The sequence below is a fragment of the Trematomus bernacchii genome, unplaced genomic scaffold, assembly GCF_902827165.1.
Source record: "Trematomus bernacchii unplaced genomic scaffold, fTreBer1.1, whole genome shotgun sequence".
Classification (NCBI taxonomy): domain Eukaryota; kingdom Metazoa; phylum Chordata; class Actinopteri; order Perciformes; family Nototheniidae; genus Trematomus; species Trematomus bernacchii.
The window spans coordinates 5,575,550-5,591,841 of NW_022987547.1; the positions used below are offsets into that span (position 1 = coordinate 5,575,550).

General features: G+C 40.0%; 1 long non-coding RNA gene across 1 annotated transcript in view; it reads right to left on the minus strand.

The window, feature by feature from the left end:
- The window catches only part of LOC117476529, a 16,918-nt gene extending 879 nt beyond the window's left edge, over positions 1-16,039 (minus strand). The window contains exon 1 of the long non-coding RNA XR_004555274.1: positions 15,984-16,039. This is a non-coding gene — a long non-coding RNA (uncharacterized LOC117476529). The remainder of the gene's footprint in view (positions 1-15,983) is intronic.
- Positions 16,040-16,292: the final 253 nt, after the last annotated feature.

The window sequence follows — 16,292 nt, forward strand, 5'->3', positions numbered from 1 at the left end:
AGTATATAGATTGATAGATATGTTTAAATCTGGTGTTTCATTGTCCTTCAGACAGTTAGCTGAGACCTCTCTATTTTCACTCGGCTAAATGTGAATCCAGTGTGTTGATAACTTAGCTTAGCACAAAGACTTGAAGCAGCAGGGAACAGCTTGGTCCAAAGGTTCAACCCAGTCTCACGGCATTTCGTGTTATAGTCACGACATTTAATCTATTGATTCGTGTTCACCAACACGATTTTCCCCTTTTTTTCGTGTCACACAGAACGATTTTTTAAAACCAATGTATTTCTATTGGTAGTGTGTTTCGTGCCTGCAACACGTATTTTTGTCCGGTCGGGTCTTGGAAGACCGGAAGCTGTGTGGTTCATAAAAACATGTTCTTACTCAATATCAAGCCACGATTATTGTTTTTATTTTAAATCGTACAATGTCGGACTTTTTTTGCCATCCGTGAGGAAAATAAATGAGGCTCAGAGCCTCAGAATACTGAAATCTGTATTTTTGAAATCTTTTTTTCCTTCTAATTTGTTATTCTTTTCTAAATAACACACTATTATCCTTGTTTTTATTTATTTGTTTAATTCTATAATCTCTGGCTTTTTTGGCGTCCGTCAGGAACTGAATTTCAAAATAAAATAACCGGAAACAGATGTAGGCCTATATGGGACATTTCGAGCATCATTGCGATACACACCCACTGAACTGATTACCCAAGATCCTCAGCTATGGTTTAAGCTCGGTGATTGGATGTTTTAGCCGCAATGCACGTTGGGATATGGTGTTAATGCGATATGAAATCCGGAAAACATTTCGGAGTTTAGGATGGCCGAAGACACTACACTACCCATAATCCTCAGCTATCGTTTGGGACTACAGTCCCGTTGCTTGACAAACCCCGTGATTAATCTTCAAGCTCTGGGATTGGATGTTGGAGTGGCAGTGCGCCAAGGTTACGCCAAGCGGCAAACTCTGGGGCAGAGCTGGGAGGCCAATAAGGAAGTGCCACAAACTGCAGTTCATCTATTGGCCGATAGGCGATGACTGCAGAAAGGATCAATTTCCATAGACCCCCATGTTAAAATGCCCAACTTTACAGCAGAAATAAACATGTTTCTGCCCCTGGATGCAATACAAATTATTCGGGATATAGTTAGATTCCACCTTCATGATTATGAATTGGTGAGTGAATTGTTTTATAACGCAACCCTTTTATTTATATTAGGTCTTAGTAAAACAGTTTTTTATAAATTAGGGCGTGGTCACTTTGATGGACAGGTATGTGCCTCACTGTCAGCTAACAGCAACTTGTCCACTCTGCTAGGCTACAACGTTAGCTAGTTGTAGTTACTGTACTTGATATATATATATATATATATATATATATATACAGTTTAGTTTATGATTCAGCCTTGGGTAAGACTTTTATAGTCTATGGCTATGACACCCATAATACTAAACGGGAGCAAATGTTAAAAGGGGACCCAATTATCCCAGTGGTGGCCGCCGGAGCTAACCAGCTCCGGCCGGCGTCCCGGTGGCGGAGTCCGGCGTTATAACTGGAGATCAAGGAATGCAGCGAAACGCGGACTTGGTTCGCCTGCAGCCCGCTGTAGTATTAGCTCAAGAAATTATGTTGAGGCTTATTAAGCTGAACATCGCCACAATTGTTCTGCTATGTATCGGTAGCCTACTTATTTTATTGTATTAACATGTGAATGACAAGCATTAAAGGTGGGGTAGGTAAGTTTGACCCCTAGATTCCACCGGGTCCGTCTGCGCCGCGTTGCGGTTTTGGTCCGGCCTCCTCCGGCGTCATACCCTACCAGGCGCGTTTCAGAAGCATTTCAGAAGCGGAGCGTCTTGCCTGCCGGCTCGCAGTTTTTGTTGATTTGGGCATATTTCCTGGACAGGCTACTTTGTACAGACAAAGTTAATAATAACTGTAATATTCCAGTTATAAACGACATGAATCAAAGATGTGTTGCTGTATTTTAGTGGTAAAAAAATGCATTCATCATCATAATTATTCTATATATATAATTTACACAGTGCCTGTAAACGCTGGCATTTCTCCTCCTACTTGAAAGACTACGGAGGGATAGGGTCTGCAAAATTAGTTTGTGTGTGTGTGTAGGCCTATATATATATATATATATATATATATATATATATATATATATTAGGGCTGTCAAGTTAACGCGTTAATAACGCGTTAACGCAAAAAAAAATTAACGCCACTAATTATTTTAACGCGATTAACGCATGTGTATTTTTTGTCCTCGGCCGCCGTAGTTTCAGAGCGCATCGAGTTTAAAATACCATCTACAAACTGATGCTGACAGCCCCGCTCCTGCTGCCCGCTTGTGGCAGACCACACTTCCACGCTCACCGGCAGGCCCGGACTGGCCATCGGGAGGACCGGGAGGGTGTGTGTATGTGTGGCGCGAGCGAAGCACACCTTACGTGTTGTTGTTAGCATCTGGTGCTAGCTAGCTGAGCTAACGGATATAAGGAGCTGTTTCAATGAAAACAGAGGAGCGACATTTCGCCGACAACTGCGCCGAGCACTTGACTTTATGCAGGTAGCCAGACAGCACACTCAGCACGGATAGTGCCGCAACACAGCTCATACACACAGGCATATATGCCTTGAGCTGCACATAGCTCCAACGATCCTCCACACACACACACACACACACACACACACACACACACACACACACACACACACACACACACACACACACACACACACACACACACACACACACACACACACACACACACACACACACAGTATTGTATGAGAGAGGTTCCAGGTTGAATCGAATATTTGTAATGTTCAGAGGTTGTTGTGTTTAATATTCATGAGAATATTTGTCATTGTTCAAATGATAATAAACAAACATATAAAGCATAGTTGTACACTCATATGTTGATAAGAGTATTAAAAATTTGAAAAATATCCCTCTAAGGTACATTTAGAACAGATAAAAAATGTGGGATTAATTTGCGATTAATCGCGATTAACTATGGACAATCATGCGATTAATCGCGATTAAATATTTTAATCGACTGACAGCCCTAATATATATATATATATATATGCTATATATGCTCTGAACGTTCCACTTCCTGCCTGCCCGACCTTACGTTACGGCTGCGCCGCGACAAAAATAGGATTCGATCCTAATTTTAGAGGAGCCCTGCGCCGAGCCGCTTCTGGGACGCTTCTGAGCCGTAACGCGCCGCGTGTGGTGGAATAGCACCCATTGACTAGAGTGGCCGCGATCGCCGTGAGCACCGCGGCGCAGCCGTAACGCGCCCGTAACGCACCGCAGACGGACCCGGTGGAATCTAGGGGTGAGAAACCGGCTCGAGATACACTGTTTGTTATATTCCATGGAATGCTCTTAACATCCCGATAGCAATGAATATCTTAAGTGCTTTGACAAAAAATCCATTAAAAAATGTCATCTGTGGAAGCCGTAGTACTGTACAAAGCACGACCAATCATTTTAGCCGGGCCGGCTAAAATAACTGGATGGCCTACCTGCCTGTCAGCCTTCCATCTGTGCACAAACTTATCTCGTGCCCTCATTGGTCATGTGCGCGTTCGTGTGTTGGAGGAGGGGCTCTGTAAGGAAGGGGCAGATTTTTTCCGGTTGTGTATTTTCAAATTCTAGCGATCTCGAGCCGGTTTCTCAAACTTACCTACCCTACCTTTAAGAATAACAAAAAATAGCTAATTCTCTTGCAGATTGTCTCGTTTGATTATGAATGTAACGTTTATATAGTGGAACTACACGGTTTTATCAAAACCAAAGTGCCACGCAGTAACTTGGTATGCATGTATTTCAGCAGGAAATGTGCAACGTAGATGACATTTACCAACACAGAAATATTTGTAAAAGTTGTTCATGCGTTATTAAGTGAATATGGCATTAAAACACCTACTGAAATGTCACATTTTTACATTTCAGCATTGCATCACTAATTTAAGTTCTATGTTTTGCTTGTTAAGCAGTCTGTAACCCTACACACCTAACATATAACTTTTCATGTATTTTTGTATAAAGGTTTCCTTTAGCTTAGCTTCTTAGCCTGAGCTAGCTCTGGAACTTTCAGCTCGGTGGCAGCAGGTCCCGCCTCGGCTCCGCCTCTTTGCCCTTATTTGGATCAGGCTGGAGCAGGCGGATTTAGACTCTGACGTCACTGTCGAGACGTTAGTGGCCGACTCCGCCTACTAAGGGCTTCTCTGCAACTCTGCAGAATCCTATGGGTGACGTCACGGACACTACGTCCATTTATATCGAGCTCTTTGAAATGGAACGAAACCATGGCAGACTATCCAAAACTGGACTCGAACGGGAGCCCCCCAGAACTACACATGTTGGCTATTGTGTTTTGCAAAATGTTCTATGGGACGTCTCTACTGGGAACGTTTTCGTTTTTCCCACAATTAGAAGTTGCCAGTATTAAACACATTGGTGTTATCAAATTTAAAACATATAATTAATAAATGGGTGAAAATTGCTTGTGTCCATAATGGGCAGCATTAATATATACCCACATGACAGCTCATTGTTACTTTGTAATTCTACTCCACTACAATTCAGAGGTTAACCTGGTATTTTTACTCCACTACATTTATTTTAGTTACTTTGCAGATTCTGATTAATGATGTGAAATATAAACAACCCTTAAATCAGACTTTAGTTACACCTGAGAAAAAATTCAGGGAAGGTGATTGTCAAGTGCCAACAATCAGGTGAGATATTTGATAGTTGGTGCTTGAGAAGACTAAACATTTATCTGCAGATCCCTATAAAGTATATTCATTACTCGTTATTCTCTACTAATAGTTAATCAAAGACTGTATATAATGGCTATTTTGCACATCCCTTTCAAGATTTCAAGATTTTCAAAGGTTTATTGACATATCATATACACGACTACGGTGTAGTTATGCAATGAATGAAAAACTTGGGTCGCAGGTTCCTCAACAGTTAATTACAAGACATCTATCAATATGTGTCTATACCTCCACCATTAAACATATTCTGCACATTTCTTATACTATCTACCTACATCTTATTAGAGTATAATTCATATGTTTAATATCAGTTAAAATAAGTGCTTCAACATAGTTAACATGGCAGGAAAGCAATATATTAGACGTCAATACTTTGTCAGGCTTAATATTTATCTGTAGATACCCCCAAAGCTTTTTTCTTATTTAAAAGAAGACCTTAACCTAAAGTATTCTTTAATGTTTAAATAAAGGTTAATTCGTTTTTCTGTTTTGCACATCCTCCTTTGTACATCCGGCACTAAACTGTTTTATTGTAGAGATCACTTACAGTATCTTCTTGATTTTTTTATATTCTATATTTCTATCATTGACCTTCTACTTTCCCCCTATTTTGTATGTACTACTATGTATTTTTTTCATCAAATATAACAAAATATCAAAATAATTCAATAACGTGCTTTAACCACTAGGTACACACAGCATACAATGCCATAATAACTTTTTATTATTAGTGTAGGACACTTATGTATGTATAACATCTGAAGATGTGTAGTTTTATTCATGTTTTCACATGATTTTACAGGATATTGCTATATTATTTCACATGTTTTACTTCTACACATTAATATCTGATTTGTAAAACATCACAGACAGAAAGGTATATCCGTCATTTAATGGTAAGCTATTGCCATTCTGAGTCCATAGATGTGTCTCCCATCACCCAAAACCCCTGACTATTCTCTCAACTCAGTATTTACATTCTTATATTAAAAAAAATTAGTAATATCTTTAAAAAATACAAGTCTTTTTATATCAGCTGTGCACCGTTATGGGGTAAATATAACCTATCTACCAATTGGATCAAATATAAAAGTCAGCCGAATTAATGTTGATACTGCAAGGAGACGTATTGTGTGAAGAGAAATTGAAGATGTTGTTTAATTGCTGATATATTTATGATCCACGTCACGTATTCAGTTTCGGCGGCAGTTCTTCCAGTTTGTCTAGAAGTCTTCTAATCAGGGCTCTATAAATAAATAACTACGGCAGATGTGTAATATTTAATGCAGCCGAACCGTGTATTACAATGCCGTTATGTGATGACTTTCAAAGAGAAAAGCAAGCACACTCGGATTAAAGTATTATTATTATTTTTTTTTTTAAATGTTTTTCGGATTTCATATCGCATAAACACCATATCCCAACGTGCATTGCGGCTAAACAATCCGATCACCGAGCTTAAACCATAGCTGAGGATCTTGGGTAATCAGTTCAGTGGGTGTGTATCTGTTTCCAGTTCTTTTATTTTGAAATTCAGTTCCTGACGGACGCCAAAAAAGCCTGAGATTATAGAATTAAACAAATAAATAAAAACAAGGATAATTGTGTGTTATTGTTGAGTAAATAACAGTGTGTTATTTAGAAAAGAATAACAAATTAGAAGGAAAAAAAGATTTAAAAAATACAGATTTCAGTATTCTGAGGCTCTGAGGCCCATTTATTTTCCTCGCGAACGGCCAAAAAAGTCCGACAGTATACGATTTAATATTAAAAACAATAATCGTGGCTTGATATTGAGTAAGAAAATGTTTTTATGAACAACACAGCTTCCGGTCTTCCAAGACCCGACCGGACAAAAAGACGTGGTGCAGAAACACACTACCAATAGAAATACATTGCATTGTGTGACACGAAAAAAAGGGGGAAATCGTGTTGGTGAACACGAATCAATAGATTAAATGTCGTGACTATAACACGAAATGCCGTGAGACTGGGTTGAAAGGTTTATTACTCTTTCCCTAGAAAATGAAAAGTGATTTAAAAAAGTCTAATAGATTTGGGGACGTATTCTAAAGCTCACTAATAAAACCCAAGTGTAGAAAAAGACAATTTAAGGTTTTTACAGATCATTTCCAGTACAATAGGCATATACAATAGACACCTGATTAAAACATGGGCATTAGGCATTGATTTTTCCTTAAAAGACCCTAATTCAGAACAATGCTATCAAATATCAGAATGTTATTCTTTCAGGAGAATTTCATGTAAACATGTTTAGTGACTAATGCTTCCTGAATCTGTCAGAAAGGACTGTCTCATCCTTGGAGGTTTGAGGAAATCTTTCCATAAGAATGTATGACCGGGCTTCTCATGACATACAGACAATGGTGAAATATAGAAAAAATATACCCATTTAATCGAAGTTGTTAACATTAGCATGACATAAGTAGATACAAAATACCCAGAGAGGTCCTGCCTTACACATTAGTATACAGGTTGCTGAGCTGTTCCTGTAAATTCCCCATTGTGTTTGAATCCTCTGATAAAAGATGACTTCACTTCCGGTGAGGGAAGTGGCACATTTCCATTCAACTCACAAATTCAAAGTGGGTAATTACACTGTTTTACCAATTCATGCCAGGTCTTTGTCAAAAAGTGTTTAAACGTGAATTCCTTCTCCCCTTGTATGTCTTGCTTTTTGGCTTTATGACCCCTTGCATCACCTCCCTCTTCCTCCCATTTACACTGTTATTATTTTCTGCTGCAGGGCTTCTTCACAAAACAAGCCGTGTAGCATGTGTGATCCCGTGTCATTAAATTACCCCTTTTGGTGTTGGTGTTGTGTTGGTATCAATATAACAAGGACTGCGCTGCACGACAACCAAACATTGACAAGTTGTGCAACATTTATAATAGAATAAGTGGTGACATTGGAAGATTGATGAATCCATTTTGCCAAGACAACTTCCACAATAAGAGAAGTCCAGCTTTTGGCACCAATTGTTGATGTAGGCTTGATGAGGCATGTTTGGGTGAAGCTGTTATTAGGGTGGTGGCAGGAGGGATGAGGGTCTATGGCAAGCCATTTGAGTATTTATTCCATATCCTTGATATCAGACGGCAGCTGCCTACACTAGTTGGCTCTTTGATTTCACTTGTTAGATATATGGTCAAACTAGTTTGGCACTCTGTTTTACTAGTTAAATAAAACATTACACTAGTCACTCTGGCAAGCCATTTGAGTATTTATTCCATATCCTTAATATCAGACAGCTATGGCAAGCCATTTGAGTATTTATTCCATATCCTTGATATCAGACGGCAGCTGCCTACACTAGTTGGCTCTTTGATTTCACTTGTTAGATATATGGTCAAACTAGTTTGGCACTCTGCTTTACTAGTTAAATAAAACATTACACTAGTCACTCTTTTTCAGCAACTAGTGGCACTTTTGTCTGACTAGTTAGCACATAAGCCTTACTAGTTACGCCAGGAGCAGCACTTGTAGCACCAAAGTCCCAACTTGTAGGCTTTTTAATGAACTAGTGACCCTCTGACCGTACTAGTGACACAGAATGCTAATGAAGAGGAGGGGAAATAATGCATCGAGCTCTCCTATTGGCCCTAAGCTATAGAGCGCCACCCAGCCCAAATAGTTTATTTAAGACCTTAAATACACTGTGTTTTAAAATACAGTCATATGACCAGATTTACAAAAATATAAAACAAAAGTATTTTTGTAATTATGATCATATGACTGTATATCAAATTAGGTAAGAACATTGAAGACTTTCTTAAAATTAGAAAGTTGCCTTAGGACTGCAGACATGAATATAGATCCTCTTTAAAACATGTTATTAAGCTGCTATTTGAAAGGTGCTTGGATTAGAATGGCATTGTGATAACAGAGTGACATTATTGATGGATAGAAAGAGGAAGTAACCCTCTTCGGATCACAGCTTTGAGAGATCGCCGTGACTTCCATAAATATTAGTCTAAGGCAAAATATGGAGAGGTTGTTTATCATACAGATCTATCGTTATCCTGATTTTAAGATCTGTCCAGTGTTTCTGCTTTATTCATTTCATGAGCACCGCTTATAAAATGTCCCACGATCATATCCACTACTTTTGTGTCTTGAGTGCCGGTGTTCTCACACACAAGCATACGCACACTCGCACCAACAAAAACACACACACAAAGCGGAACAAAGCAGAAACAGAAACATGTTTTCATGTACGTGCAACTAGTGGTGTGTTAAAAAGTGCACTAGTCAACATGTATGACTTTGAAACAATTCACTAGTTAACTAGTTGCACATACATGTCAACTAGTAAGTCATTGTGTTGAACTAGAGAGAAGAAAACCACAACTAGTGGGCTCAATATATCCACTAGTTTAGGAAAAAGCCACACATGTTGAATCAATATCTAACTGCATACAGTTGCTCACTAGTGCAAAAAAAGCCAAACTAGTTGAAGGAAAGGCCTTACATGTAAGAAAAATGTGTAACATGTATGGTCAAAGTCTAACATGTTTATAACAGAACCTGACTAGTGAGAAAAAATGCCCTCCACTAGTTAACTAGTAAGAAAAACATTGGTGTCACTAGTTTACTAGTGACTCCTCTAAGGCTTCACTAGTTAACTAGTGAGATAAAGTGTGTGTAACTAGTTAACTAGTTCTGCTTCTTTTGTGTAACTAGTTAACATGTCAGAGCTTTTGCAGCGCACTCGTTAACTTGTAAGACTTTTAGCGTCACTAGTACGGTCAGAGGGTCACTAGTTCATCAAAAAGCTGACAAGTTGGGACTTTGGTGCTACAAGTGCTGCTCCTGGCGTAACTAGTAAGGCTTATGTGCTAACTAGTCGGACAAAAGTGCCACTAGTTGCTGAAAAAGAGTGACTGTAATGTTTTATTTAACTAGTAAAGCAGAGTGCCAAACTAGTTTGACCATATATCTAACAAGTGAAATCAAAGAGCCAACTAGTGTAGGCAGCTGCCGTGTGATATCAAGGATATGGAATAAATACTCAAATGGCTTGCCATAGTCGGGTATTTAGTGCCTACTGTTAACATATTGTCCGTGGGAAGTCAGTCAGTGTGTGTTTTGCCTAGAAAAATACATGTCTCTGTTTCTGCTTTGCTCCGCTTTGTGTGTGTGTTTTTGTTGGTGCGAGTGTGCGTATGCTTATGTGAGAACACCGGCACTCGAGACACAAAAGTAGTGGATATGATCGTGGGACATTTTTTCAGCGGTGCTCATGAAATGAATAAAGCTGAAACACTGGACAGATCTTAAAATCAGGGTAACGATAGATCCGCATGAAGATAAACAACCTCTCAATATTTGCCTCCTAATATTTATGTTAGTCACAGCGATTTCTCAGCCTCTGAGGAAAGCTGTGATCCGAAGAGGGTTACTTCCTCTCTTTCTATCCATCACTAATGCCCCTCTGTTATCACAGTGCTATTCTAATCCAAGCACCTTTCAAATTGCAGCTAATAAAATGTTTTAAAGAGGATCTATATTCCTGTCTGCAGTCCTAAAGCAACTTTCTAATTTTAACAAAGTATTCAATGTTCTTACCTAATTTGATATACAGTCATAGGATCATCTGGCTGCAGGATGGTGGGTGGAGGTGATAAGGTCAGGGTAGTGCTTTATATGCAGCAAACATGATGATCAGGCCTGTATTATCCTGAATGTAAACTTGAAGAGGACATCTAGCTTTACTCAAAGGATCACAAAGGATTTTTCCGGCTCTGTTTATTTTTTGTCTGTCAACAGAATTATGGAAACTCTTTTTTTTGTTTCAATGGGGCATCTGCTTTCCTTCAAATCAGAACCAGAACTAGAAAAAAGCAATCAACATGTTTAAATATTGTGAACATTATAACACATCTCCTTTTTTTCGGTCCATGTGGTTTCCACATTATGACTCAAGGCTTATGAGTTTACCTTGGTAAGAAAAACAAATTCCCAACTCTGTAAATGGCATGTGAATGCAGCAGTGGCCTGGGTGGTCTGCACTTTCTGAGTGTGAGAAGATGTGTGTGCCCCCTTTCATTTTGTTACTGCAAACTGATGTACTTATCAGGCTTTCATTGGACCTCACCAATCTACTGCACTCTCCCTACCCTCTCAACACAGCAGCCTCCAACCCCACCCACTCTTCAACCAAGCTGTCGGGGTGCATCAAGAAGGGGACCCAAATGACACGTTTGCCTCAGTGTATGTGTGTGTATGGTAGATGGATGAAAGGTACTTTAGGAGGTCACTCTCATTAGGGAGGGCCACTGTCACTTCAAGATTGTAAACAGTCTCCAGAGTCAACCCACCGCTCAACTCCTATCTGTGGTTCTGCCTCAGTAAGATACACACACACCCCCTCGCTGCTTGCTTCTTTGTCATGTTGCCCCTTCACACCAATTGCATGAGCCAAGTATGATGACCTACATTTGCATAAAGTCTCTGTTGGCAGATTGGACTGGTCAACATAGCCTGGTGGTCAACAAACACACCTGTCAGAAGAGATTATAATAGAAGGAGAATTAATTGTTGAAGAAGTGCTTGTGATTACAGACAGGTCCGACGTTTGCTCTTGATTGTGTTGTTTCTTAGTATGTTTGGTTGTGTACATGTGTGTGTGTGTGTGGGTATGTGTGCTTTTCCATTTTGCGTGTCTAAGACCTCGCCTTTGGTGCCATCTGGGTCTTTTCCTTCACAAATCGGGAAAAATCAGAGTGCTGAAAGGAAAAACAACACTGGAAAAAGGAATAAATAAATAAATGATGGTGTGGGAACAGAGTGCAAATGCATACGGCGGGCTGAGATTTTAACGGGAGGACAAGAAGAGAGAAAGAAAGTGATTAGGCAACAGAAGCGCTGGTGATAGGCCTCTCTTCACAGTCTCTGTGGACCCTGGAGATGAGCCTGAGAGGGGGTAGACAGCCAACATGGCAACCTCTCAGCCCACATCAGGCTGTCACCGACTGTGATGCCCACCCAAGAGACCACAGTGTGCTCTCTCTGAGAGGGAACAAACTCATAAAGCTATTATTGCGCAGATGGTTTGTGCTCTTTCCTACTCAAAAGCTGTCAGTGACGGAGTTGAGCATTTGGTGGCAACTAAGGAGCAAATTTAGAAAGGCGAAAGGAGGAAAAATCTTGGTGGTTCTGGAAAGAGGCAGCGAATGTTCAAGTTCACGTCCATTCAGACTCATCTTTACCTAATCATGTCCACTGTCAGATTGTGTGTGTTCATTTGTTTGCGTATCCATATGAAAAGCTGAGATGCTTTAGGGACCAAGACTGTGTGCATGTAACTCTGGGGCACTGATTCTCAGGACATGCTGCTGCTTTAGCGCTGACCAAAGGAGCTGTCTCACAATCAGGGCGTGAAATGCTAAAGAGCTTCCAGCCACCGCGCCTGTATGGTGTTTTCTCCCCACAACTGTTCATTTGACATTTAGTAAATCATTACTGCACTCATGCCCTCCAGGAACACTCATACACACACACTCTATAAAAATGTCACACACACACACACCCCACACACACACACACACACACACACACACACACACACACACACACACACACACACACACACACACACACACACACACACACACACCACACACACACACACACACACACACACACACACACACACACACACACACACACACACACACACACACACACACACACACACCATTGGTGATAACTGTTTATTAACAAGTTAGGTGACCTGATTTTTTCCTGTTGCTGAAATTATGACTCAGAACAGAAGTGTGTGGTTAAATCACAGAGCATGCTTTTATTCAGCTCAGGCAGCATGAGAAAAATGTTACTATTGTAAGTTTCTTTAAACCACAAATATGTTCAACATTTTAGCAAGGAATGTAATACAAAGGCAATAGGCAGAGCAAGTAATGCAGTAGCAATGGGAGGGAAGGTGGATGGGTCAAACAAGCAAGGAGACCCTTGTTTCTGTCTCTTTTGAAACCAAAAACTGAGTTGTTTTTAGTTTCATTTGTCATGTCATGTGACTCATTAGTCATGTGACAATATGTCCCCTTAATCATGATAAGATCTGTAGTTGTGCAAAATCCTGCAACGCCATTATATTTTCTGGCGACTGGGTTGTGTATTTTATAAATCTGAATTTAATTATATATGCAAAATTATAATATGTATCATTTAATATGAAGACACACTTAATTTGGAAAGTAAAGCAACCCTAAATGTATGTAATTGCTTTTAAAGGCTGGTCACACACCAGTGATTCAAGTTTACAAAATCCCATAAAATAAATTCATGAACACGTCACGTAATGTTTGAACTTCCGTTGGCCTGCACGTGGTGTCAGGACCTGTGAAGACTGGCAGGCCCTGATAGGCTTTCACACATCGTGGATGTGTGCTAAACTTCCTCCTAGCTCTCTAATCATTGCTGGGCAGGGGGAATAAAAGATGATAAAAACACAAGCGATATAATGGCCACACATCTGTTTGCTCGCCTCTCATCTCCTCCCATCCACACCCTGTCAACAGCTGATGGACCGTTGACAGCTAGAGAACATTTTGAGAGATTGACAGGTGACCAAGAGAAATGTCTCACATTTAAAATGCCTATTTGAGTCTACCATTAACATTATTACATGGCTTTGACATAATGAATTGTGCTACTTTTAAAGCAAGCAATGATGTTTTCAAATCTGTAATCAAAAAGCTCCTCAAAAAACGCTATCGAAGCAGTTCCTGCCGTTGCCACGAAGCGGAGGGATCTTGATCTGATAATGACCGCCTCGCTGCACATTATTCCTTACTTAGAGTATACTAGATTGGAATATTTAAAGTGTATGTTCTATTCTAAACTATAGTATAATCCACACAAACGTTGTATTCGCACTATTCCCATTAACATTATATTAGTATGGGTAATACCGTTTTAGGAAAGTTAAGCACATAAAAAATTCAAAGATTTAAAAACATATTGTATTAATTTGTATTGTATTATTTTAGTTTAGAGAGTCCTTTCAAACATTTGACAGATTTTCTGTTTTCTATGATGGAACTTTGGAGAAGAATGCTCCACTGGGCAGCAGCAGATCATTTTTTGGAAGCTTTAGGAAGCAAGACTGGTCAAGCCATACCCAGATTTCTTAATATATCAATGGGCTAAACATACTTTGACCTACATTAACATGCTTACATGCTCACAATGTTAAGGCTACTGTCAAATGCAGATAATTAGAAGGTATACTGTTTGCTATCCAAAGCACCGGTTAGTGTGTTAACATGCAATACGTTTTTTGGGGAAAAGGTATGTTACAAATTCAAATTTGTCAAGACTTTTCACTGGGGCCCATAGATCTCATAGACCAAATGCCATTGCAATTCATCAAATAGTTATAGAGAAATATCCTTTAAATAAATGATATATTGGTAGCACCAGATGGAAAATCTAAGCTATTTCAGTCCAGACCCAAGTGGTGAAATGATCGATATTGCTGAGGCCACCTCTAGCTTGGGTAAAAGGTCCAACAAATGCTGACATATCAATTAAAGCTTTTATTGTCAACAATTACATTCGCCTCACCTAGGTTGGCCTTTGTTTGAACACTATGAATGTAATGTTCTCATACTACCAGACTCTCATGCACTCATATCTTCCATCTTATCATCTGCTAAAGTAGGTTCTACCCTCAATTTATCAGCAGCACTCTCTTAATTGCTGCAATACAGATCACCACCCTCTTACTTAATTAATGCAAATGGAGCAAGCAGGCATTAAGTCTTTCAAATAATCTTCTGCTTTTGTCATTATATTTCTTTATACAAGTGCTTTAAACCCATTGTCTGTGTAATTAGCTAATAAAGAGCTCCTAATGTCTTGTCTTGCTCTAACGACGCACATCCTCCTTTTAATCCATAAGCTCTTAAGGCAGCCATAACTGTCTTATTCATGTCAGGCCAAGAATGAAACCAGTGAAGGAAACAAAAGCAGCCTTTAAAGTCCACACACACACACACACTTAATATCAAGGAGTGAAGAGACAAACATGTAGTGTGTGTGTAGAAGAGCCTTATCCACCATCAATTAAAGATGGAGATAAGAAGCAAGACATTTTAATGTTGGCCTTGAGAGGCTTGAGTGGCCTGAGAAGTTGAATCAATAGCATAAAGAAACATAACGTATTCTCCCTGTGAGTATCTCTTTTGAAAGGCAAACTACGATATGAAAAGGGTTTGACCCAGCACAAACTGTGTGACTTTGTGATCTTAATTATATATGAACATGACTTTTTTCCTTTCATTGAGATATCAAAAAACAAGACACTCACACATGGTCCTGTGCTGGCTCTTGCATATTCGTGATGTACTGGCCTTTTTTTGCCTCGCAGCACTTTAATGCTTAACTTGAATGCAGTCCCGAAGGATGTGATACATTCAAACTCGGCAACGACTCGGCCTACCTTGACGACAGCCCCCGTATACTGCCCTTACACCTCATCATCACTTTGGCTCAGAGAATAACCCTGAGATGATGCCAACAGCAGGCGAGCTGCCCACCGTCTTCTCGGTGAAAGTCAACTTATTATTTGTGGGTTTCCTTTCAGCCTGTCCAACACATAAGGTTATCTGGACTGGATAAAGAAGGGAGAGAGAGCTATGTCCATGTTCCAGCCCCAGAGGCAGGAGGAAGAAACACGCCGAGGTGGGGAGTCGAGAGGGGAGATGCTACAACTCACGCAGTGGACCTATTGGGTTCACCCTCAGGGTGTGTATGAGTGTGTGGGGTTTGGGAGTGGGAAGAGGGTGTGTTTAGCCGTCTCCGTTGTGGTGGAAGTAACCTGGGATAGGGGACTGTGCAAATGGACAGAAAGAGGGGAGGGGTCAGGGGTGGAGGAAGCGAGGAAATAGAAAAGAGTATATATGAGAGGGTCATTAAGATTATTGCTGTGTTATTGTGTGTATGGTTTTGAGGGGCGGGGGTTGAAGCGGCGATATTGTAAGTGCCTCAAGCCTTTGGTCATTTCCACAACGCAGACATATGGAATCAAATGTGGAGCATCACACCACACAGGAGAGAAAGTGGCATATCTGAGCGTTTAGCTATTTGTCTTTGACATGTTATATTTTCATAATATGTTACCTTGAGGGCAGAATGATGAGTAAATCCCACTGATCCATACTAGGCTCCATCCCAGAAGCTCCGTGTCAGTGCACCCCTCTCTCCTCTTTCTCCGGGCCCTCTGGCTCTAATCATAATGCAACACAAAAAGCACAAATAATTGCAAAATCATTGTGGTGATTTCAACAAGCCACATTTCCCAGACTGAATTTTACTTAATTAGGTTAAATGAACGATTTTCATCCATGACAATGGCTGTAGGGATGGCAATATGTTTCTATTTTTAGTCCATAATCCACCATTCTCTCAAGACTGAAATATCTCAAAAAC